The sequence below is a fragment of the Solea senegalensis genome, linkage group LG20 (genome assembly GCF_019176455.1).
Source record: "Solea senegalensis isolate Sse05_10M linkage group LG20, IFAPA_SoseM_1, whole genome shotgun sequence".
Taxonomy (NCBI): Eukaryota; Metazoa; Chordata; class Actinopteri; order Pleuronectiformes; family Soleidae; genus Solea; species Solea senegalensis.
Window position 1 is genome coordinate 10,488,442 of NC_058039.1, and position 24,196 is coordinate 10,512,637.

The 24,196-nt window shown below is 42.5% G+C and overlaps 1 protein-coding gene across 4 annotated transcripts in view; it reads left to right on the forward strand.

The window, feature by feature from the left end:
• The window catches only part of col8a2 (collagen, type VIII, alpha 2), an 84,112-nt gene that overhangs the window by 39,894 nt on the left and 20,022 nt on the right, over positions 1-24,196 (forward strand). The window contains exons 1-2 of one of the 4 annotated variants that reach the window (XM_044053271.1): positions 2,246-2,424; positions 2,563-2,769. The exons of 1 other annotated variant lie outside the window; for it this stretch is intronic. The gene's annotated coding sequence lies outside the window, so the exon portion shown is untranslated. Of the gene's footprint in view, positions 1-2,245; positions 2,770-24,196 lie in introns of those variants that run through there. 2 more of the 4 variants (XM_044053270.1, XM_044053272.1) reach the window with 2 other exon arrangements.

A 24,196-nucleotide genomic window follows, 5' to 3' on the forward strand; every position in this document is an offset into this window, starting at 1 on the left:
GGGGAAAAGTGGAGTGAAAAAGAGAAACTTATGACAACCAGGTGTTTTTTTCCCTCTTCTCGGGAATGTTTCACCTTGTAAAAGCAAGCCAGTGGGAGGGGACTTGTGTACCATACCGAAGTGAATGGTTTGGAGGTTTTTCAAGGGGTGTGTGCTGACCAAAAGGGTATGACTGAGAATGAATGTGTGTTGTGTGAGAGTATTAGAGGTTGAGCTGAGGCCTTTTTTGAGGAGCCAGGAGGCAGAATTCTTCAGTGGAACTGTAGCATAGCCATCGCTGGAGGAGGCGGAGGCTTGTGTGTGTGTGTGTGCGAGCCTCCACCAACCAATTTTTTGCTTCAATGAGCTACAGAAAAGCCTTTGCTTTTTGTGGTAAGGGTGTGATCGTCAACACACACGTACGCTCACGCAAAAACAAAACCCCACACACCTTGTGATGAATGAATGGCAGGCCTGACTACCACACAGGAGTCCTATTGATGACATCATGACTGGGCATCTGGTCACTCCACCCTTTCCATGTTCAGAGAGGCATTCAGCTGCAACCACATTATGGTTCTCTCTCTCAGACATGACGGCAATTGCTTATATTTTAGAAATGATTTAATTAAGCCGGCTCCACTTGTGAACAAAATGCTTTTCTGTTGACTCCGAGGACACAATCAACCACCGTCCAATTTACGACTGGCATCTGTACAGCAAAGACATCTGTGAATGGATAAAAAAAATCTTAACATTAATGATATTTGCCAAACAGAGAGACAATGAAAAACACATAAATATCCATCTGCACTGTAAATTTTGCCATAATGACCCTCTTTATCCAAATGTGTCCTAATTGAAATCTAGCCTGTAGTTCTCATGCAAGGAAAGCTGACTCTTTTCTTCTTCTTTTTTTTTATTTAATGGTTTGTAGGTTACACAGTCTGGGGAATTTACGCAGTCTTTTTGGGCAAAACGTGAGTGAGAGTATAGAGCTTTTGACCACGACCTGGACTTTGTGCTGTGATTGAATCAGTGAATGTTACTGAAATGACTGACCATTTCCTAAGTCAGTCCCAACTGGTACAACCTGATGATGAACCACAAAACGTTATTGTGCGACCTCTCTCTGCTCTTTGTAGAGTTTCAAGATCTACTATCTCTAACTCCGCCAATAGGTCTTTTGGGAGAAGGCTAGGCCAGCTGTTTCCCACCTTGACCAATCACAGGCAGAGTAGAGCATGCTTTTCAAGGTCCACTACCATAGAACAGGACAAGCTAATGCTCTGCAAATTAAACCTTGAATGGTAAGCCTGTACTGGCCTCGCTAAACATCTGCCCTATTGAAAGTTACCACTTGAATGATAAGAAAAAAGTTAATTTAGGCCAAGTTGTTTGCTAACGTCCAAGTGATTTCTAATTACCTATGTTAAATGTAAATGAATGTTTTTCCCCCCAGCAAAGAGTTGGCACATTTTAAATGTAAGGTCTATTTGATATTTGTAACACAACTCTCATAGATGAATAGCCGGGCTGTTGCGGCGCGATGAGAACTAATGTTATTTACGCTGCACTTTGGTTATTAACAAGAGAGCCCTATCATGTAATGATTTCAGGCAGCAGGTTTTAGGCGGCAATACAGTGCTCCTTTATGTCAGTGTTACGTCATGCACAGGGATTATTAATTGGAAAGTGGAACAGTGAGGGGAGTGAGGACAGCTTTATTAAAGAATCCAGTGTTAAGATGTGTTTCCATGCCAGCATCCACTATATGGGTTGAATGTGATTGATTTGATTTCTTTGAAAAGTAAATGAATATTGGTAATTTACTGGAAGGTGATTTTGGGGAAGGAGAGGAGAGTGGGGGGAGGCAGAACATGAACGTGAGCAGCCTCCCTCCCTATTCCCCTCGTCTTGTTCCTTTCCCTCCTCTTCATCCTACCCCACCCCTCTTTGCGCGACTGCTACCCCACCCCTTCCTGCTCACTCCCCTCAATACAGCCAGCCACATACACTTGTTTTTTTTATATATGAAGGGGGTTAACCCAATGAACAATCCTGTCTGTCTTTCCCAAAATAAGCCAGTGGGAGAGGAATTGGTGAGTAAGCCAGGGAGATTGGAGCAGCAAGGTGCACAGCCCCTGGTTATAAGTCCTCTGAGTTGGAGTGCAGCCGGCTAGGACCCACACTAACACTGCCTTGCTGCCTTACTGCCTGACTGACAGACTTGACTGACTGACTGACTCACTCCACTATTCTCACTCACTCTCTCTCCCTCTCTGTCCTTCTCCCTCGCTCCTTCCCTCCTACTTTCCACCCTGGAGAGCGAGAGCACGCAGATTGGGAAGGTGCTCCTCAGACCTGCGTCTGGACAGCTTGAAGGCAACACAGAGAGGATTTTTCCCTCTTCTCCTACCGTCTCCCTCACTTTGACCACCTCTGGTACAGAGCACATGGATGAACTTTTTTGCTTTTTGCTGCTGGCAGAAAAATAAAAGTTGAAAAGACAATTTGCAGTTGAAAATAACCAGATTCCTTTTTGGTTGTTTTTTTTTTCTCCCCATCTGCACTTGTGAGCAGCTCTGGACCAATTTAGGGTGCCAGCTCTTTGCCTTGGAGGACACCACTCCTTTTTTTGGCTGCATGTTCATTAAACCTCTGATGCCATCACATCCCATGGGAGACACGCGTGGCTGAAGCCAGGAGGGAGGTAGAAGAGAGACCCCCCTGAAGCTCACCCTTACCCACTGCATCCCTCTGCCCTTTAAACTATCTGAGGAGAAAAAGGTAAGCCATACCTGCCTTTACCTTCCCTCTGGCTCTGTCAGCATCCTTGTGTCCTGTCATCTCCTGTCATTTCACTTCCATCACGTGGGAATGCAGGGTGAGGGGCCAAATGTAACAGACATGGAAAAACAGGAAGGGAAAATTAAATACCATCTGAAAACAGACTGTTTTATATCTGAATCATGGGACTAGCATATTTCCCCTCACTGCAGAGAGCAACAACGTGAAGATTAAAAGGAGTCTGTTCAGTTTTCCATAGACATTGTGTTGCATAGACACTGATCCTTTTATATGAAAGTTTTGGCCATGCAAACCTCTGCTTCACTCTGTTTTGAGTCTCACTCTTTGTAAAGATGGTGACGTTTCTCTGCCCTGAAACTTGATGGTAATGATTTTTGCTTTTGCCTCGTAAACGTGAATTTTCAGGAGTGTTTTCTTTAAAAAAAAAAAAAAAAGACATTGTCGAGATATCTGTGCCCACATACATGTGGGACACTTGCTGATGCTGAAGTGGGCGTGCTGTGTATGTGAGGTTGGTCAGTGTGGTTGTTGGATGAGTGCAACAGGTTTGGCTCAGTAACAGACATGTTGATATGTATCTGTGAATGTTTCCTTCTCATAAGTGATTACAGTCATAGGTTCAGTTGCTATGAACAGCTGCGGGTTTTTTTATGCATTTGGTGAAGAACCATTAGATTTTGTTTGGAATGTACCAAGAAAAAAAGCAATATTGAAAAAGGACACATGGTCCTCTCATTTTTCTCTCTTCTCTTCTCTTCTCTTCTCTTCTCTTCTCTTCTCTTCCTGGTGCCCCTCTTGCCTCACTCTGTCCGTCCACTGTGACGCCTCTGGCAGGCTACGCTGCATTCCATTGTAACGACATCCCTCCATCGCAAACAGAGAGAGGAGAGGTACACACAAGCATGAGTCCTCAGGTACCCCGCGTGTCAAAATAGCTGAGGCCGAGACAGATGGAAAGAGACGAGCAAAAATGAAAAGGAAAAAGAGCAAAAGGAACACATTAGTGAGGCTAAGAAAACATGTCCAAAACTAAAGAGAAGATTCCAAAACGCATGCTTTTGCTGAGATGATACATTTTTCGATCACATGTGTTTCAGTGCACCGACAGCCGGCTGTTAGGAAGGAGAGAGAGGGGCAGAGAGAGAAAGAAAGAGAGCTATAGCTTGAGAGTAAGAGAAATAGAAGGGGGAGAGAATCTGGAAAAGACAGTGAGCTGGAGTTCTCAGATCCAAAAACATTTGGCAGCATCCTTCTATTTCACTGGCGTATAGCAAAGATAGTTCACTGGATATGTACCTGTGTGTGCACATGTGTGTGTGTGCGCACACGTGTAGCCACACAAGCATGCTCCTCGGTGACTGAAAACTGCATAAATATCAAAGTAGGTTATACAATGGACACGCATTAAAGTGTGAACCCTCCGCCCCCGACAGCGAGGCACGTCAGAAGCTTTGTGGTTGACAGAGCATCTGCCGTACTGTTCAAAGTAGTATTTGCTCATAAATGTCGGGGCCTTTTGTACGGAGTTAATGGCTTCCAGGCAGCTTCTCACCCCCTCTTCATTTCTATTAAAGTACCTGTTGGTGTGAATATTTATTCTCCTCTCTGTTTCTGCCAGCATCACTCAACTGCACTCCTTCATGGCACGTACTGTAAGTCAACGCCTGGAACAAGGGTGATGGCAACACTATGCTGTGACCACAGCAACCCCATGTCAGTGACTCAGTGTTTGGTCAGCAGTTGGTTGACTGGTGGTTACAAATGTGTGTTTGTCTGTGTGGTGTATTATTCAACCACGACTAACCTCCCCCAACCAGCTGACCACTCCACTCTTTGGATAGGAACTGCTGACACACACACACTGCTCATTGCCAAAACCGCCTGCTCATATAGCACTGAGCTTCACACGCCCCACTGCAGCTTCTTTATAGACCAGAACATGTTGAAGTTTGGACTTTAAGACTCCAAAGATAACATCAGCTCATCAGCGCATTTTTTTTTAAATCCTTGAGGACGATTCCTGATGTAATGTCAAAGTGAAAATACAAGGTCTTGTCTTGTAGATTTGTAAGTAGAGACTGAGCTGAAGCAAAAGGGCACTTGGTGGGCTCTGAAATGTGAATTGTTAATGAATGTCTCCTTCCTCAGCTGGTTCTCTCACACTTGTGTTTGTTTGATTATTTGTGTGTTATGTATAAAAAGACAAAAGCAATCAAAAGTCAGGAGCTGTTGCTGCTTTAAGGCCCTCTGTGTATCCCCCTAACCTATCTATGACTTGTACAATAGTCTACCCTCTGTGGCCACTAGGGGGCAGAAAACCAGGCACTTCGCTGCTTAACCTGGATAGAAACATGAACACAACACAATTAACAGTATCTCTGTGGTGTTTGTAAAGGCTTAAGTGAATAATCACTTTTGGATATTATTACATCAGAAACATGTGATTCTTTTCCCCTTGCATCTGCCAGCTGTCACACCACATTTCAATAGAGATCATTACAGTGCAATTTGAGTTCCCTGCTGCCTATGTCTCAATCGATATGGGATGCATCTCTTTATGCAGCCACCTGTTTGGGGGTCAGGTTGAAGCATGGTGTGTAATTTCTGCCGCGAGAGATCTCCCAGTCCAAATAATAACATCAGACCTAGTTTGATAACGTCAGGAAGCAGCGTGGGATCATGGGAATTGCAGTGTTGTTGTTTTTATTCTTCTGTGTAGAATGTGACCAAGATGAAATGGTTAGTTACCATGAAAATAAATATGGATTTCAATGGATAAATAGAGCTTCGAAGGGGTTTTGGCTAATGTAAGTCACTACTCAACATTCATCTAGTTGTTATTAGATATTTTAATGCAGAAATATAACATATTATATCTTTAAATGTGGACAAACCTTGCCACAAAACATCAACTATCTGAATGAGCAACTTGTCTATACATGGGAGAAGACTGTTGCATAACAGGAGATACATCGCTCAGTAAATAGTAATATTAGAGTCTAATAGTAGCAATTTCTTTGCAGTGAATTTCATTCGCTAATTATATTAATCGAAAAACATTCTCATACAACAAAGGTTTTTCTGTGGCTTCTCTTAAGCGATGCCAAACGCCCTCTATAGGCCAACCACCAATGATCAGTAATAGTCCTTTAGCTTATGTTTGTATGTGTTGTTGCATGTGTGTGGGTCTGTCTGTTCTGTGCTGGCAGGAAATGAAAGAGAATGCCAGTCATTCTCAAGGAAAAGTGAACGCCCACTTATTCAGCTACTTCTCTGAAAGCCAAACACCTTCAGAGCAAGCACACTCACACACACACATGCACGCTCGCCTGTGTGTGTGTGTGTATGTGTGCACGTGCGTGTATCTATTCTCCTTCTGTTTCATACTTTTATATTAAGAGGAAAGATGATGTAACAACACACACACATATAGACAAGGTTTTAATACACACACTCTTCAACATGTATTACACAGCTTGCAAACTAGAATTTCCATTAAAGGGGGTGGAAACAGAATCCAGGTCCTGGTCTTGATCATTGTTTGGATCATAACATTCAAGATTAATTGGAAGGATTTGGGTTTTTTTTTTTTTTGAAAAGAAATGGGGAAAAGAAAAGAGAGAGACTGCAAAGGGACATATTTTACATTTTGTCTCCATTTTCAGTCTTTGCTTTGTGTGTTTATAAAGTCGTCATCAGTCGCCATCTCGGTCTGGACAGTTTTGGCGTTTAGATCTGAGGAAAATAGAGCAAATAACAGAAGGAGGTGGAAAAACCAACAACAACAGTTTCTTACTGAGAATTCTCGGGCAGAATTCTCTCTGCCATTGTCTTTTTCATTTGCCTGTCTCCCTTTATCTGTCTCCCACTTTAATTTTCTCATAATGTCTGGACCAATGGCAGTTTTTCCACTGGGCTGGCACCAACTGGGGAAGGACAGAGAGACACAGTGCAGCAGCGAGGCTTGGCAGACGCCTCTTGTTATTTTTCGTCCGCCTTCCATTGACTCTGTCAGCAGATTCTCAGTCTTAGAAGAGCCTGCAGGCTCAGAGGGGCTTTGACAATGTTCCCTCTTCAGCTATCACAGGGACTGTCACAGACACACTTACAAAACAAAACACTCAACATCCCCACTCCTTCTCACTTTCATTCCATTTGTTGCCCTCTTTTAGTCGTTTTATAATTTTCTTTTGCTGGTGTAGAATACAAATCCTCCAAACCGTCACTTTTAACTGAGCTCAAACTTAAACCCATGTGGTAAAGCAACCTTGCTCTCAGACGCCAGGCATTGCTTTCAGTCAGTGGGGCCTGAACAAGGCGCAGTCACTAAGCCACGGATAAAAAACGTATTAAGCAGTGTTTCCTGGAGTCAAATGTATATTTTTCCAGTGGTGTGTTCGAGTTTTTTGGGACGGCAGCTTGTGTTATCAAACAGAATCCAACAGGGACAAACAGCAAATGAGAGCCTGAGTGCTCACCCAGCTACAGTGCTGTTCCTGCTTAATGGGTTGTGACATCTTGCACTCTTCCACTCAGGCTGAGTATTCCCTGATTCAACACTGGATGCAAGGAAGCAAGAGTTTCCCTGTGTCTCTTTGAGGAGGTGTACAGCCTCCGCACCGATCAGTCTCGGTTATGGGGAAAAGACGGAGGAATCTGTAACCCTGAGTGAAACCAAATGTAGGTTGTCTGATGTTTGGTCGGCTAGGTAGCATAAATATTTGTATGTTCGGGTAGTTAGTGCAAATGAGCATGTGCGTACAGTGCATGAAGGCAGGTTTATTTGCCTTTTTACCGCTCATTCATTGCCCCTCATTTTACCGTCTGGCAAGAATTTTGTTTGGGGCTTCCAAAAGCAGGACATTGGGCCAACTCTTAACAGGGGTCAACTCCTCAGTATAAAACTCACATTATCCCTCTTTTCATCTCCTTACAGACGCACTTCAGAAGCCAACTCTTTATTTTTATTGTTTCACTTCAGATGCAGCACAGATATATCGCTCTCTGATGCATCAATATTGGGAAAGAAGTTGGAAGCATCTCCTCTGAGACCTTTTGAAAAACTCCAGACTTTGTTGTTGTTCAGTCTGAGCTTGATTTAGACGTGTGCGTAGGTGTTCGTGAAATGAGAAAAAGACGTCCCGGGTTATTGTGTTGTTACAGTTCCCTCGGAGCAGGATAATAAAAGACATTTTATGTCACAAAGACAGATTTTCTGGAGCAGGAAAAGGATGTTACCAAGTGACACATGTATTGCACATTCACTCACTGTGGAGTTTGCACTTTGCAGGCATCAACTGTACTTCAACAAGTTTTGTTCGAATCACCTCAAGGTTCATTTTGCAACTGTTGGGGGAATACACTTGTTTGCTTTATTAGAGGGGAAATCGATTCTAGAACTGGTAATAAATTCAAAATACATCCTGCAAAGTGTCCCAAGAGAAAGTTGTGGGTGTGCAAATGCAGGTAATGATTAGTGTGACTTTATGTTTGTTAATTAAACTTAAAAAGGGCAGCTATATCACACACAACTTAGCATATATATGTACATATATATATATATATAATATTATAATCATGTAAATTCTGCCCAACACTTCATGAAACCTAGAGATTTCAGCTTGTGCAGATGACTACGGGTGCCCACATCACGACCACAGATAATCTGTGAACCCTCTTTCTCCCATCCTTAAACAAACTGACCGGAGATTCCACCCAGATGAGCAATTGAAATTTAGCTTGGCTTATAATGAAAGGACTTATCTCCTGTAGCGGACCACCCTCCCTGACTTTTAGGTCAAACTTCTCCATGCATCTCCACAACTCAAATTAGGCCTATAGTCTGACGTTCTGTTTACCAAGGCTCTAATCCATGTGACGATGAAAAAACAAATTAAACACAGGACACACATTTTTAAGCACAGTTACCATCCCAGTCTGCCACAATTGTTCAGTGCAAGGTGCTGGTTAATAGACTTAATATGTGAATGGCCTTAGCTTAGAGAGGTAATCTTTTCATGAACAGACTTTGAGCTCATTGAGCAACATGTGTTTCATAATGCAACGCTCTGAGGCATTAAGCTACGTACAACACAACCAGTTCTTCAAGGATTTCGTCCTAATCATTTCCTGTAATCAGCAGCAAAGCAGCGAAACCACAAATGAAAACGGGACTTTGTGCTCATTCCAGCTCATTTTAGGTGAACACAGTGTGAGTGAGTGCGTTGGGTTGTGTGTCTGCGTGTGTACGTGGTCTTAACTTAACTGCCTTTCTCTTGTTTCTGTTTATCCCCGCAATATATGTAATGCTTCCTGAAGTTAGACAGGAGGGGCAGCGCAGTCTGGCACCATTCCTATGTGCTTAGAGAAGCCGTCGAAGATGAATTATTTTGTTTCATGCTCGCAAGACAGGAAGGGTTATTGCTCTGCCTCTGGTTACAATTTGGGCAGGATAGAGGTTGAGTTGAGTTTCATGGAGGATATGTGAGATGCTGAAGAGTGAAGACAAAGATAAACAAACAGGGCTAATTGGATGACAGCCTCACTGTTTGCCACTCAATCATGCATTTGCTTGGTTTTCAATGTCAACTTAAGTCAGGGAACATAAGTAACCACGCAAGGAAGTATGAAAGGTTCTTCCTTCGAAAACCTGATATTTAAGCCAGCGGTGCCTCTTCCACTGTATATACAGATGATGCCCAGTGAAACCCCAATTAATGTTGTCAAATCAAATACAGTTCGCTCGTCTCATTTCCACGTATGAAAACAAGATTAGAGGGTTTAAGAAACTGAAGCTGTTGGTTGCAAGAACGTGACCAAAGCTACATAACGCAAACTGGGAGTAAACTGAATCGTCAGAATCTGAGGTCAAAGGTTGAGCACGAGCCGTGTTAAGACGCAGATGTTCTCTCGATGATAGCAGAATGGAAACACCCTCTCCCAAACGTTAGCCATGCAAGTCTGCAGTTGTTTGGACAGTGAGCTCTACAGAAGTACAACCACTTCTGGGAGGATGTTCCTTGGCCAACCAACATAATACTTAATTAGAGAGGGCTTTGAATCAATTACCACTCACTTTCATGTGGTTTGCAGATGGCTATACAGTCTCTACCCCCTCTTCTCCCTGCGCTTTCTCCTGTGGGCCTCCATCAAAAAGCCCTGTTGTGTTGCCTCGGTGCTAATTTGAACCAGAGAAGTGGTCATTTCCTAACTGTGGGCCCCGGTCTGCTCCGCAAGCTGAACCGACAACCAGCCCAATGGAGCCTTTGCTGGAGGACTTCCAAAGCTGGGCAGAAACCACACAAACCCCCTCTTCCTGACATGTGGTGAAAGTGTGATAGGGATATAGGAAATATCGGGGTTAGAAAAGAGGAATGGCAGTGGATTTATTTGTAAAAGTAGGAGAGATTGAAGTAGGACATAATGGAAATGGGAGTACAAGAAAGAGGCAGTGATTGTGGGAAGTTGAATTAAAAAGGAGAGGGAGAGATTTAAAGGTAGAAGAAGCAGAAAAGAGAAAATAAGCTTGGTTTGAGGAGCTCTCAGTTTGTAGCAGCCATGTGGCGTCTTTGATCTGGCCAAGGATTTGAACCAGTGTCAACAGAAACATACAGGGGCCGTCTGTTTGCTCCCAGACAGATCATTCCTCCATGAATTACTCTGCTTCAGTTCGCCACAGTCTCTTTACTACTCCATTGTTTGTTTACCCTGTCGGGAACACCCGGCCATTCCTCAAACAAGCTCAGTAATACCCCAGAACTCTTGCAATCAGCTGAACTCTCTGTTAATCTCAAAGGGGGGAAGTGAAAATGTGGGTAGTTTTGAAGATTTAAAAGATACATTTGAGTCCAACAGTTCTGCCTTTATGTCCTGCACTTTACTCAGTGACAAGAAGTCCTTTTTTTTCTCTTTTAGCCTTGTAATAGAGATCCATTTATTCTGCTTGAGTCACTGTATTCCATCATCCAGGCAAAGCATGTTCTGTATCCCTCGTAGTCTGGAAGGAAGGGGGAGGGATAACAAGGAGGCAGAGGAGGAAGACGAGGATGCAGAAATGTCTGCCAGATCATTATAGTGAGAGGATGTGTCCTGAATGCTGTGTCTCTGCCATATGACTGTCTGCTGATTTAAACCTTATGTCGGGAGCAGAGAGTCACTGGAGAGACAGTAGAATTAGAGGCTTATTCAGTGTTAGCCCACAAACAATAGGGAGACATAAAGACACATTTTTCTTTCTTTTTTTTTTTTTACAGTTTTTAAATCTGCACCAACCAAATTTGTGGCACAAACCGCAGGTCAAACGACAATGTACAATGTGAAATGGGTCACTCATAGTGATGAACCATTTGTTATCGCCTGCTTTTGTCATTTACACTCTGCTCTACAGACTCATCTTTGTGTCTTTGTGATTTGGTTTCATGGCCCAAAAGTCTTGGCTTTGGGCGGAGCTTTCCGAGGCCTAAGAAAATAATCCAAGTCATTTCACAGTTGAGTCTACACATATCTAAGACAAAGACCAGATGATGTCTTTGAAAGCTCTTAATGCATTAAAATTAAGAGCCATTTGTGTGTATAACACATTCCAGAAAGGATTCTTCTTCCGTTTCCAATGCTTCAAATCACAAAGCACACTTTGGCTGGTTTGTCCATTTGGGCTCCCGTTGAACCACAGTAGTGCAAGATGACAATCTCTTTAAAAGAAGACCCTTGCCTAAAGTACATTGAAGTTTATTCTACAAAAAAACCTAATTATTTTTATTTCAAAGCAGTATAGACTTCTACAAACATCCTTTTTTTTCATACTAATTTTCGCCATGTAAATGTTAGACACTGCACCCTTAATGTTTTTCTTGTCTTTGGCGTTTCTGATTTCTGCTGCTGGTCATGCCAGATCTCTGCTGTTGTTATTTCTCCTGCCTATGCTTGTTTTTTGTTATGACCTTTGGTCAGTTAATGTTGTTTTACATGTGCTATAAAAATAATTTTGACTTTACGTGACATGTCATCAAGTGGATGATCCACTGTTTAGGAAACTTAACCTGTACAAGGGAATACAAGTCAGGGTACTTAATTTATTTGGCTTTGTTTAAGTCCCTTAATCCGCTGGAGAACCTCTCAATAGTATTGTATATTTTCAACTTTTGACACATAAACATAAAAAGTTGTTTTTGTAAAAATTGATCTTGTGGAAATTACTTAAAAAAAACAAACCCAGATTCTACAATATTAAGAAATGTGAAGATCTTATGTTTATTAGGCCTGCAGAAATGCGGGATTTAAATTTCACCTTTCAGGTTTGAGCCTTGTCTTTGGTTCCAGATGCTGACAGTAGACAGGATAAAAACAGACGTCTGTGTGAAAATGGTTAAAATGCGAGTGGTGAACCACATATCTTAGTCCCTGTCTGTGAGGGGATCAGCCAGGACATCTCGTCTTCAGGGATGATGCAGAAGGCCAGCTGAGGGAAGCCAGGCGTACCGATGCAGGGAAACGCACAAACAGCCATCCATTCTCATGTGGAGACGATGACAAATCCAGACCCTTTCTCAAGTCAGACCCTCCTCTAAGTCAGCACAGTATGCTAACAGTGCCCTAATGAATTGAGGGCCTTTTCTGATGAGACACATACAGTGTGTGTGTGTGTGTGTGTGTGATCTGAAGACCAGATTCCCGATCGTGTCTTCTGTCTCATTGTGCTCCATATGCTATTGATGGCACGTCTACACTTCTCTCTGGAGTTCCTCAAAGACACATAATACTTCTCTTGCACAATACCATAATACTGTTGTCCAAAAACATCTGAAGGTCAGGTAGAACAACCATTTGTGTCCCACTGCAATTAACTAGCAAATCGGCATAGGCACCATGTGTTAGACATTGGTATAATTGCCCAGTATTAATGTGATTGTCTGGTGACAGAAAAAGCAGCCATGGTTTAAGAATGGCAGGAAAGACTCTCCACCATAGAACATGATTTAAAACTTTCCTCCAGAGGCAGAGGCACATTTGTTGTACTGAGGAACAAGGACACCCAGACCTTCTCGCTGCCCCTTTCCTTACAGTGATACATATCTAACACATGGGAGAACAATGTCGAGGAATGCACTCCATGGAGTCCACCTCGATTAATCTGCTAATCTACTCCATGTGACACTCCTCTCGCCTTTTCCATGCCCATTAGACAGCCCTAAGTACGACTATTCAGCGAAGAGAGGAAAAAGCAAAGCATTAGTTGTAACACTGCCAGAGTTCAAAATTGTCCAAATAGTTCTCAGGCCTGCCAGACACAACAGCATATTCACAGTCTCGGCCTGACTGTGGATTCAGCTTTGTCCGGCACATTTTGGTTTTGTCTTCTGTTTTGTCCTTTGGCAGTTTTGGCATTTCTCTACAATGCTGCCTACATGATTTGTCTGTCAATTGAAATGGTGCTGCAGCACAGTTGTTCTTGTGTATAGCCTCCGGCAACACGGCACAAGCACAAGCTGTGTTCCCGTACTCAAACTTTATGTCTCCTCATTTCCCTATATATTCTGAGCTCCAGGGAGGAAGGAAACATGTCAAGCACCATCTGTAACCTCAGATGCACTTCATCCTATGTCCTCTCTGCATCTTTGAGTGTCTCTGTTGGTCCATCATTCACTCCACGATGGGCGTGTGGAATGTGTCTGTGACCATTTCAGTGCATTTTTGTGCAGCGAGAAGGATCTAACTGTAGCATAATGTGTATGATAAGAGGAAAAACTGATGCAGACAGGCAGACACATAATGGAGTGTTAGCTTTGGAAATCACCCTTTTTCACAAAAGGTGTCTCTCTTCTATTGACTTGTGATGCTCTGGGAAACAAGGTTTTTAAACCAGATGGTAGGATTTTGACTCCACTAGACTAGACTCCACTTATTTACACATCTGTGCTTGCACGATAAGCAAACTGCAGCCATTACCTTATGAGTGGGAGGGGGCAAATGGGGTTTTCCTCACGGTGTGGGTAAAGAAGCAGTGGACAAAAAAGTCTCACAAGCAAAAAAAAAAAACGAGTGTGACCACTGTGGTGGATGTTGCGAATATCAAGAGATTGGGGGTGGATGTGTATGTCGGGGGGGGGCTGGTTTTCGTGGGTGAAGAAATGTTGGCATTGCTGATGGAAACAGGGTCTGGAGCTGGCACATACTCATGCATAAACACATTCTGTATATGCTCAGTCAGAGGATAGACACATCACCCATCATTCAAATGGGCAGTTTAAGGGCCACTTAAGTCATTCCAATAAAAACCACAGTCATTATAAATTGTTATAATGCATCCAGGGGAGGTAGAAAGAGGGAAAGGTATGTCGTAAGGCGAACTGTACGGGCTGCTTAAGAAGTAAGTCAGACAATGTTTGTTTTTAAGTCTGTGCTTTGAATGTTTTTTTTTTCTTTTCTCAGTGAGAGGAAGGCAAACTCTGCAGTCTGGAAACATGATTTAGTAATAGCAGGAAGGTGTGAAGGGTTTATATTCTTGCCAGTCTTATCAGTAATCACTTTAGTTCTCCTGTTAGCTGAATGTGTGATTTTTCCCACTGGTCTAGTTCTGCTGGCTTGATTTGCTGTGATTTGTCCACAGTGCCCACATATACTGACCATGTTGGCCACTGGTTGCCAGGAAACATTTCACAGGATGTGTGATTCTTAGACCTGATATAAAAAAAACAACAAGACATAGTCTGCAGGTTTTATTCCTGAAGCCAACCAGACTTATTGAATAACCACCAGGAGGCGACTCAGTTGGTCGCAAAAACAATGGAAGTCTATGGAAAAACGAGTCTACTTCCCACTTGATTTATCAGTTAACATGTTCCTGAGGAGTTAATGGCCTCAATCACATTTAAAAACAGCAGTGGACCAAATAAAAACATGTGTGTGTAGACGACAATGGCATCTCACGCAGAAAGTGCAGAACAGCAGACTCACACTCACAATCTCATGTATGCAAAGGAAAACAGGTGGGCCATTCAATAGCACGTAATGTCAAGTTTGTGAACCGTGTTCCCTTTTAGAGGAAAATAGATAATAAAGCACGGCACATATGAGTGGACATCAGTGTGATTGACAGCTTGGTATCGTCCTATACAGTAGGCACCTGGTTTCAGGTGATGTTTGTTGTAACCACTTGTTATGGGTGACATCACAACATGCTCTGCCCGTTGTTTTGATACCCATCCCAGACTATCTTCACACAACAAACCTCCTCTGCAAACGTGACTGACCAGACTGACATGTAGCCTGAAAGTTGGGGGAGTTTATCTGTCTGCCTTACGACCTTGAAACTCCATCCAAGCTCAACAACCACATATGCAGTGTTGCATTCCACCACGTGTTATTTCAGCATTATGTCTATTTGCACTGTTCTCAACTGAGGGGCTGTGAGAAGCCGTCTATAAACACAGCGCTCTCATACCACGCGATCCTGGCCAGTGTTAGCTTAGCCGTCCGAGTGCAAATATGGAGCCGGGTGAAGGAGATGTCAGATAATCTGTGCTCCTTGACGTCTTATGACTGTGTTCTTAATTTTATGGGGGTGGGTGGGTGTCCTGATCCGCTTTTTTTTATCCCTCTCTTCTTGTATCAACATCTCTCATCGCTCACTGAAGGATGTAAATCCTCGTACCTCTACATCTAAATAAAAAACATTTTCTTAAACAGCTCTAACAGGTCATTACACCAACATGGCTCCAGCCAGACTTGATTTACGAGTCTGGAGATTTTAGTGTTGACTTGTTGAAATGATAAAAATGACTCTTACTTAATTGATTCATGACTTTTTGTTCATCATCTGACAACATCTGATGTGATTATGTTCAGAAATCATAGATCATGTTGAGCTTGATTCAGAGGTGGCAAATAATGGCTTTTAGTTACCTTAAAATACAAAGTTAAGGACTATTCTTGAAATCTTATAAAACATTGTCACATAAAACCAAACCTTTCCACCTACATACCAAAAGGCAGGGCACCTACGTACCACTCCAGGCACATTCTTCCTCTCTGATTATTACTTAGATTATGTACAGTATATATGTAGTATGAAATCTCACATTCACACCACCAGTGTGCTCATATGCACACCAATATTGACACTGCTCGGAATGTATTTCCATATATTCCAAACCCATTACCCCTGATTAACAGCTTGTTCTCCTTCAAACCCACCCCACCACAAACCTGCACCACCTCCACCTCCGGCACATGCACACATTTTCTTAAACTTATGATATAAACACGAATCGAATCGTCTACTGACCCTGTCTAGTTTTGCTTCGCACAGAAAATACACTCACAAAAGAGGTTTGGGATATTCACTCCTACCTCTCCAGACCTAAGTAAACACATTGGCTTCCAAACCATAGCGAGTCGTGCTAAGGGGAGATGTCAGTTGGGACCCGGGGTTGTGCTTTCTCAGCAGTGGATGAATGATTTGAAAGGAAAGATAGGTTTTGTGGGCAGTTTACATGCATAAGACTCTGAGTCATTTCGGGGTCGTTTGCGGGCGGTAGGCCGTCATTCCTCTGGCTCTGGACGGACAATCTCATCTCTGTTTGATGGCCTTCATTCACATGTGCCCTTTCACTGCTAAGTTATGATAGCAAGCTTCACAAATCATGGAAATGAGACAATGAGATTACACTGTATCTGTTTTCATTGTGTAGGGAAATCAGTAAAGCTTAGTATCACATTTGGCATGGCAACACTAGCATAGTTCAATCCACCTAAGGCCGTAGACCACTTGTAGAGGCCGCCTCCATATCTCTCTATAGGCTAGTATGTACTGAATCAGTTTCCTGTTGACCTTTACGTCACAGAAAAACAAACAGCAAACAGCGAGATGGACGGTGAGATGGATCGTGCTGTGGTTCTGTATGTTTCGTACCTGCTGTACATACAAATCACATCGAGCATGGCTCTTGTGATTGCTTTTGTTGTCCGAAGAAAGATGTGTGATTTTCAACAGCAGTACCAGACTAAGTGTATACATGCAGGACTAATCAGACTATGAATCACATTATCCAGGTGTGTTAGTCCGACTAAGACTTGCTCAATTTTAGTCGGACTAACGTGTTAAAAACCCACTTCTTCTCCTTGGCATTCCATGACCTTGTATGAGAGCTGGCAGTTTTAGTGTTTGACATATATATATATATATATATATCAAAAATATTTAGATTGTTTATTGATTTTGTTTCTGTGTTTTGAGATTTGGTTTATAGATTATTTTACCCACCTCCCCTGCCTCTTTGTTGCACGCTAGCGAACTGGAAAACAATGGCAGAAGGCCTCCATCTGGTTACACTTTCTATCCTGTGCCAGTTTGAGTGGCACTGATACAGAGGCCTCCAAGGGCTTTAAAACAACAACAGTTCACAGCTGAGAAGGCTTGTCCCAGCTACTGTAGCAATAAACATGTGCTCACACACCCACAGACACATGTTCATACGCAGAGAGTGTTTAACAATTACATTTGCTATAGTTTTAAAATCTGGTGACTTGTAGGAAGTATTGAAAATACATTAAAGATAAAATTCATGTTGGGGGTACAGAAAGTTTTTTTGGGCCTGTAGTGGTGGAATGTCCTGGGATGTTTTGATGGAGTTTGTCTCTCCACACCTGTGGAACTAATAGCATGCCACTGAAGTCAGATGTCCTATGAAAATATTTGGTGGAATGAGAGGGGGGGGGAGAAGGGGGCGTGGATCACGTCGTCATTTCATACCTAAAGACAGGCGTGTAGTTTGGCTCAGGCCTAGGATTTCCATTAAATGGCAGGTTTGACGAACAAGATAATTGCTCTAGCAGAGTCTCCAGCTCCTTCTCTGTGCCTGTTTTTAAAGAAGCACTCGCACACGTCCATGTGCTGCTGAGAAGAAGACACACTAGAAATATATATGTGTGTGTGTGTTGTGTTTGTTTGTTGTTTTTCAAGTTTCTTTTCTTAATGGGGCTTCAAATCTATTCATAATTAACACAGCCATCCTGGCAGTATACTGTATGTGAGTGGAAATCATTCTATGGAGATAAATTAACATTTGAAGTGTGATTCAATGATGTGTAATGGATTGGGCAACATGTGTCCTCGGAGTGTGGGAGGCCTTTTTATTAGCCAGTGAAATTACAAGAGAAATGTAGTACTTTCAAGCTAAAAACACATTTTCTCTTCTGATTGTTTGCACCCAACAACAGTTATACGCCTGCAAAGGTTTTATGAGGTCGGTCAGAATGAGAAGCCAGAATGTGGTATGGAAATGGGCCTGGTAGCATTATGGGATCGGTTGAGGCTTTCCACTGATGCAAATACTCCCCCTCTTGCTCCCTCTGTCGTTCTTTGAAGTCGGTAATTGTAATGGTTATCTCAAACGATGATGTTCCCAAGTCCCCTTTACAGCTGGGGGAGTGAGTTGTGGTAATCCTTGGAGTGGGTCTTTTACAGTGCAAAATATGTATGTTTTGACTTATTTTCCTAGATTTCTGCCAATGGCGTGAGAGATTTTCAGATGTAAATGGAATCATTTAAAAAAAAAAAATAAGATTCTTAGATCACTTTATTGAAGCCAGCGATGTCTGACAAGCTTCCTCTTAAGCCATTTTAGTCACACCAAAAAATGTCGGTTGTCTACCACTTTGGTCCTGAGTGATACATCTATTGTTTGATCAGCTTGAAAATGGGTCAAATATGTGATGTATGACTCGTTCATTCAGAATCAGCTGTTTATCACAGATCGTCCCACATGATTTTATTCTCATGCAAAACAGAGCAACCGCTGCTGCTTCCCTCTCATGCTGCGATAAGTGTTTTTGGTTTCATTTTTGTTGAATGTTATTTTTTTTTTTATCACATATTATCACGTTAACATGCTAAAATAAGTTTGTGAAAATGAATTATAGCATCACGTCATGTCAGTATGGTGTTGTTTGCCAGTTTTTGTTTTTTTCTCCTCTCCAGAATTATGAAACCTATTCAGTATGAAGATTTGAAACCTGCGTTTGATTTTACCCTGAAAATGATATGAGTAAACACAGGCTTAAATGTGTTTGTGTTGCATTTTTTTTCCCTTCAACTAGTTTGATCCTTTTTGCATAGAAGATATAGTCACTATAGTTGTATCACATGAAAGTCTGCAGTTCATTTACATCACGTGACTTCAAGAGACTCAGTTTCACCTGCATTGTCTTCACGATACCACTTTTTCATGTCCGATACCGACAGCACAAACTGATACAGTTTGTTGCCCGTTCATTTTAGACCTTTTCAACTATGAAGCTGTTAACATCACATTTGTCCTGATGCATTTCAAGCCGTTTTAAGACATAATTCCTCCACCTGTGCCGCAAATATTCTCCTCCCAAGACAGAACCACAGCATGACGTTGATGATTGCATTGTGTCCGATATCTGATCCAGTGATTTTGACGAGTATCGGCCTGATACCGATGCTAGTATCATACTGGATGATCCCTGATTCAAAAAATAATGTAAATCCTAAGAAAACTAATGGTCACAGTCCCCTGCACAGTAATACCTCTGACAGCCAAACTAACAAACTGAAACAGGAAAGACTGACTGGCATGAGACGTGGCCCTCAGACTCTTTCACCTGCCTCATAATTGGTGACATTTCCTAGGTCATTATGGGTCACAGTTCAGGCACAACAGGAACCCAAGGAGGTGGTATTGGTCCGGTGGCTCTTGACTGACAGTCGCTGAGCTGGTGGACAGATGCCGGTTGGAAAATGGAGAAATGGAGAACAGACATGAGGTTTAAAGCGAAGCTTGATTTCACAGTGCTGTAAGGTCACTCTTCCTCCCAGAAACAGACTTTTAAATCCTTCCAGAGATGTTAAAGCATGAGGTGTGAATGGATAATGCACGATTGTGCAGAGTGGAAAGCAGATGTAGGGGCTGTCAAATTGCATTTAGTGAGGCTGCTTGGATGATGGGAGACAAAGGCCCTCCTTTATTTCCCAGCCGTCTTCAGTCAACAGAACAGAGCTAACAGTGGGCAGACCCCGGGTGAATTACTCCATTCGCTGAGGCCAAGTGCCGCACTGCTCCGTACCACGCGGCTCTTCCACGCACCCACACTTTAATCTTCATTCCATTCTCATTTCATAGACAAAATCACTAATGCGGAAGGATTGGACAAAGGGGGGGGGGAATAGAAATAGACGGGAGTAATGGGAGAATAACTGAGGTGTATGGCTTTTAAAGCTGTGTTATATTATTTTTAGGAAACTGTGAGATATATTCGACCCAGGAGATCAAACGGAGTGGTGTTTTTTATGCCCTCAGCCCACAGTAGGTGAAGGAGCTGTGGTTTCCCACAGAGGCCTGCACAGTGTCATTTGAGGAAGTCCAGCAGCTCTCCTTTCCCTGTCTCCTTGTCTTTCCCTCGCCACGGAGCTGCTGAGTCAGTTGTTGGACGTCAGTCGCACCTGTGTTTGGGTCATTGTAAGCCCTCGGAGTCCATTAATCAGTCTGCAGATGATATCGCCTGTTCTGAAATTCAAACCTGTCTGCCATGCAGATCTGCACACAATCACCACGTTTTATTTCTGAATGCAACAGTAAGGCTTTCTTTTCAAATCATTTGATAAATTGCAGACTTTCTCCTTTTATCCTTTTGTTAAAGTATAACAAGGGTGTATCTTATAGGAAATTACACAGTTTCTCATCGTGAGCGCACACACACCCTTGTATGTAGATTGACGGCATCTGTCCGGGAATGACAAGATTACATATTCGTCCTAATCTGACTCACTGTTGCCGACCTGCTGTGCTCCAGCTGTGCTTGGCGTGGTGCCCTCTGGCTCCACTCTGTGGTTAATGGCCAAGTGACAACTTGTAAACAAACATAGTGGAAGAGGCCACTCAGCGGCCTCTTCTCACTCAAATCCCCTCTTCATCCTCGTCATTCCTGACTTTGGCGGGTCTGTCATTTAGGTTTGTTTGGAGTAATAACATCGCGGAGACTCCCACTCTTGCAGGAATTTAGTTTAGTGGAAGGACTGAATATGACTTCATAAGAATATACCTTACACTCTGTCTTCCTTATTAATGCACCCTTATTTGAGTCTGCGTGTGTCATACGACACAGAGGAGTCATTGTGCTCCAAGGAAAGTGCAGTAATGAAGTTGTTTTTGTGACTGGGAGCTGTTCAAACTGATTTTGAGGCCTCTTAGCTGCAGTGGAAAGAATCAGTGACTTTTGCTTTTTGAATATGAATTTGGACATGTTACCCGCCTAGACTTTAACTTAACATATCTAGACAATAAACAATCGAAGGGTTCTGTGTGCTTATCAATGCAGATTCTCCGTTTCTGAAATCTAGGAAAACTTCACCCAATGTTTCAAACTTACAAACCAGCTTCTTTTTTTTCTTAAGAACACATGCACCTTGCACTTCCTGTAAAGACAGCAGAACTGGTCTCTGGGTCTGTTTTAATTTAGTCTGCCTCCACCACCACCCCGCCCCTTCAGCATCTCCAGCTCACCCCTCCCCCCCCCCTTCGTGCTCCTCTAGTGTCCAAGGATGTGTCTCGTTCTCATGTCTGTGGTGTGAGTTTTATTTCTCTCTAACTCTCATATTCCTCCCACCAATCCCCCCGTCCCCTCCAGCTGCCAAGTGGAGACAAAGAATCTGCTTTAGCCCTCCTTTGGTCTGGTGATTATCTTAACGAGGGCCCATCAATCTAAACTAACTCCAGACTGTAAAGAATGTCCCCTTCCTCTGAGTGCCAGGTCAGAGATAAACACACACCCTATCTGATCCTGAGAATCAGCCGTAATGAACCATTAGATGCATGCAGAGTGATGTAGCCTCGCTCGGCCTTATCGGAACCTCCCAAACTGTGCTCCGCCGCGCCGAGTACCCTGATATGATCTGATTGAAGCACTGAGCAAATTCTCCCTTCAAAAACAGGGAAAATATTTCATTTCAATTCAATTCTTTATTTCCACTTTATTTCAACCATTTGCTATAAAACACATAATGAGGGGATTGTTATTGCGTCTAGCGTTGCAAAAGTTGGATTTGTGGTTTTATTGGATCTTGGCAGCCCTTCAGGAATTCCATGTGGCAGGTGAATGAGGAAACAGAGTTCATTCAACACTACATTATTAACACAATTATATGAACATTTGTTGTCATTAAATGTTCTTGTGTGTTTTTTTTTCTCCTTACTTCCTTAAGAACAGCACCTAAATTTGACATTCTTTGCAGCAGACCAGACACTTTTACAGCCCATTAAGTGTAAAAATGTGTCCGATTATTTGTGTCTAACAGATGCGTAAGTAATTCCTTTTTTCTCATAATTAAACCAAACTTATGGTACACAGTCTCTCAGTGGACCTTTGGAAGTCCTATCCAGATTACATAAACTTGCTGTATGGTTTTTGTCCACCTAAACTGTCCCAGACGGACGTTGTTGACTGCCTTTGAACTTTGATGTTACGTCATATCTCGCCTGAGCCTGTGTGTGTGAAGTGGGGGAAAAAAGTGGCAGTCCTCATATGAGGTGTGTATGTCTGCCTGTATTGCTATACAATTTAACACCAAATTGTGAGTATTTTCAGTAAATAAAAGATTCCAGAAGATGCTTTTATTTACACATTTAGTCCAAGTAACTCAAAACTGGACTTATGTGAGACATTCTGCCAACTTTTATACGTAGATTAATCTGTTATTATGCTGTCCTTCAGGACACAAATGTGGCAAGACGTGAATGTAGCTTAACATTAGTGAAAGACCCTTGGAAATAAAACTTGGTTTAGAAAAAAGTACAACAGAGTACCGGCATCTCATGAGAAGTATCATTGCAGTCCATTTGAAGCACTGGTCTGAGCTCAAGCATTCCACTTTGTGTCTCTGATCTCTGACCTCCTCGTGACTGGGCCACAGACACAGGGATAAAAATAAGGATTAAATGAAATAGAATCAGGGTTTAATTTAAAAAAAGAAGAAGAAAAAAAAGAGGAGACCTTATGAAATGAATCACACAAACAAGAACGGAGTGGGGAGTCACCCTTATCGTGATTCGTGTCAAGAGTGTGGAGGGGTGTTAACAGAAACTGTTCAAACTGTGTGAGAGATGGAGAAAATGAGACACGACAGAAAAGGCGAGACGCACACGTCCTCCTTATCTGCACTGTAAGGTTTTAGGGAGGAAACATTGAGTTAACCTCTGTATCTATGAGGCATGCTTCATGTCTGCTGCTCCGAGCTTGGACTAATTCATTACTCCTCTGATTCTCTGTCTCTCTTTCCACACTCCATGATCCAATGTTTACTCTGTTTAAGTCTATCCTTCATTCATTCATGCACTGATTATCTCAAAGAAAGCACATTATAGCCTGTATTTGCCCGTGATGAGATGCTTCACTGTCTTTACTTCTGATGGCTGTTGTGTTTGGCTGTGGTCTGTTGGTTGTCTTGGCCTGGCGACAAATCAGCAGCATCTCATTTAGCTACTTTTTTTTTTTTTTGGTCTCCTTTTCCAAAGTGAACAAACTGTGATCTTTTAAAACAAGACACAATACTTCTGGCAAACCAGCACGTCTCTGTCTCCCTTCCTCTTTGATATTAATCAGACACATCTGCAGCGCTGCGCTGGATCATGAGCAAACAACATGGCCAATTTGTCATCCGTCTAAAATCAGGGATATCGCAGTGAATGAGTGTAAATAATCCAAATATTATTCCAGATATTTTAATGACTGTGCTGGCTGTTACACGCTGTAGCAGGCCAAGCTTCTCATTGTAAGTTTCTCCTGCATCGTTTATTGCTATTTTCAGATTTACATCCGTCACCCTTTTGCAAAACGCTGTGTACTTCCACAGGGGAAATGTCTTTGTTAGTTTTGTTAGGTAACTATATGACATCATTAGTTTTAAAGATATATACACCACATGTACATGTGTGAATTGTTTCACTTTCTCCTCGAGAATAATGTTGCTGCTTGCATTGCTTGATTTATTATCCTGTGCTACTGTGTGTACTGTGCGTATTGTAGGAACACACACATTTGAGACTAGATCCCGGACATAAAAACAGAAACTAAATGATACTGTGTGAATACTGTGTGAAATAGGACAGTCATGATCCCAGCCCTCCGCTTGTCTTCATCCTCATCTGAGTGTTTAACACTTCCCAGATTGCCTCATACTGTCTGCTCTGACCTGTGTTGTTCTTGGGTTGTTCTTTTTCACTTTCATTGGACACGATAGCGTGGGCTCTATGGTGCTCCAACAGGACGGATCACTCGGTTTTCCCACATTTTTGACATGACCACCTCGCTCAACCCCCGTCCGTTGGTGCACGTCAGCGGCCAACTAGCGTCTTTTAATGCGTTTCATACTAGAAAAGCAGACTGATTA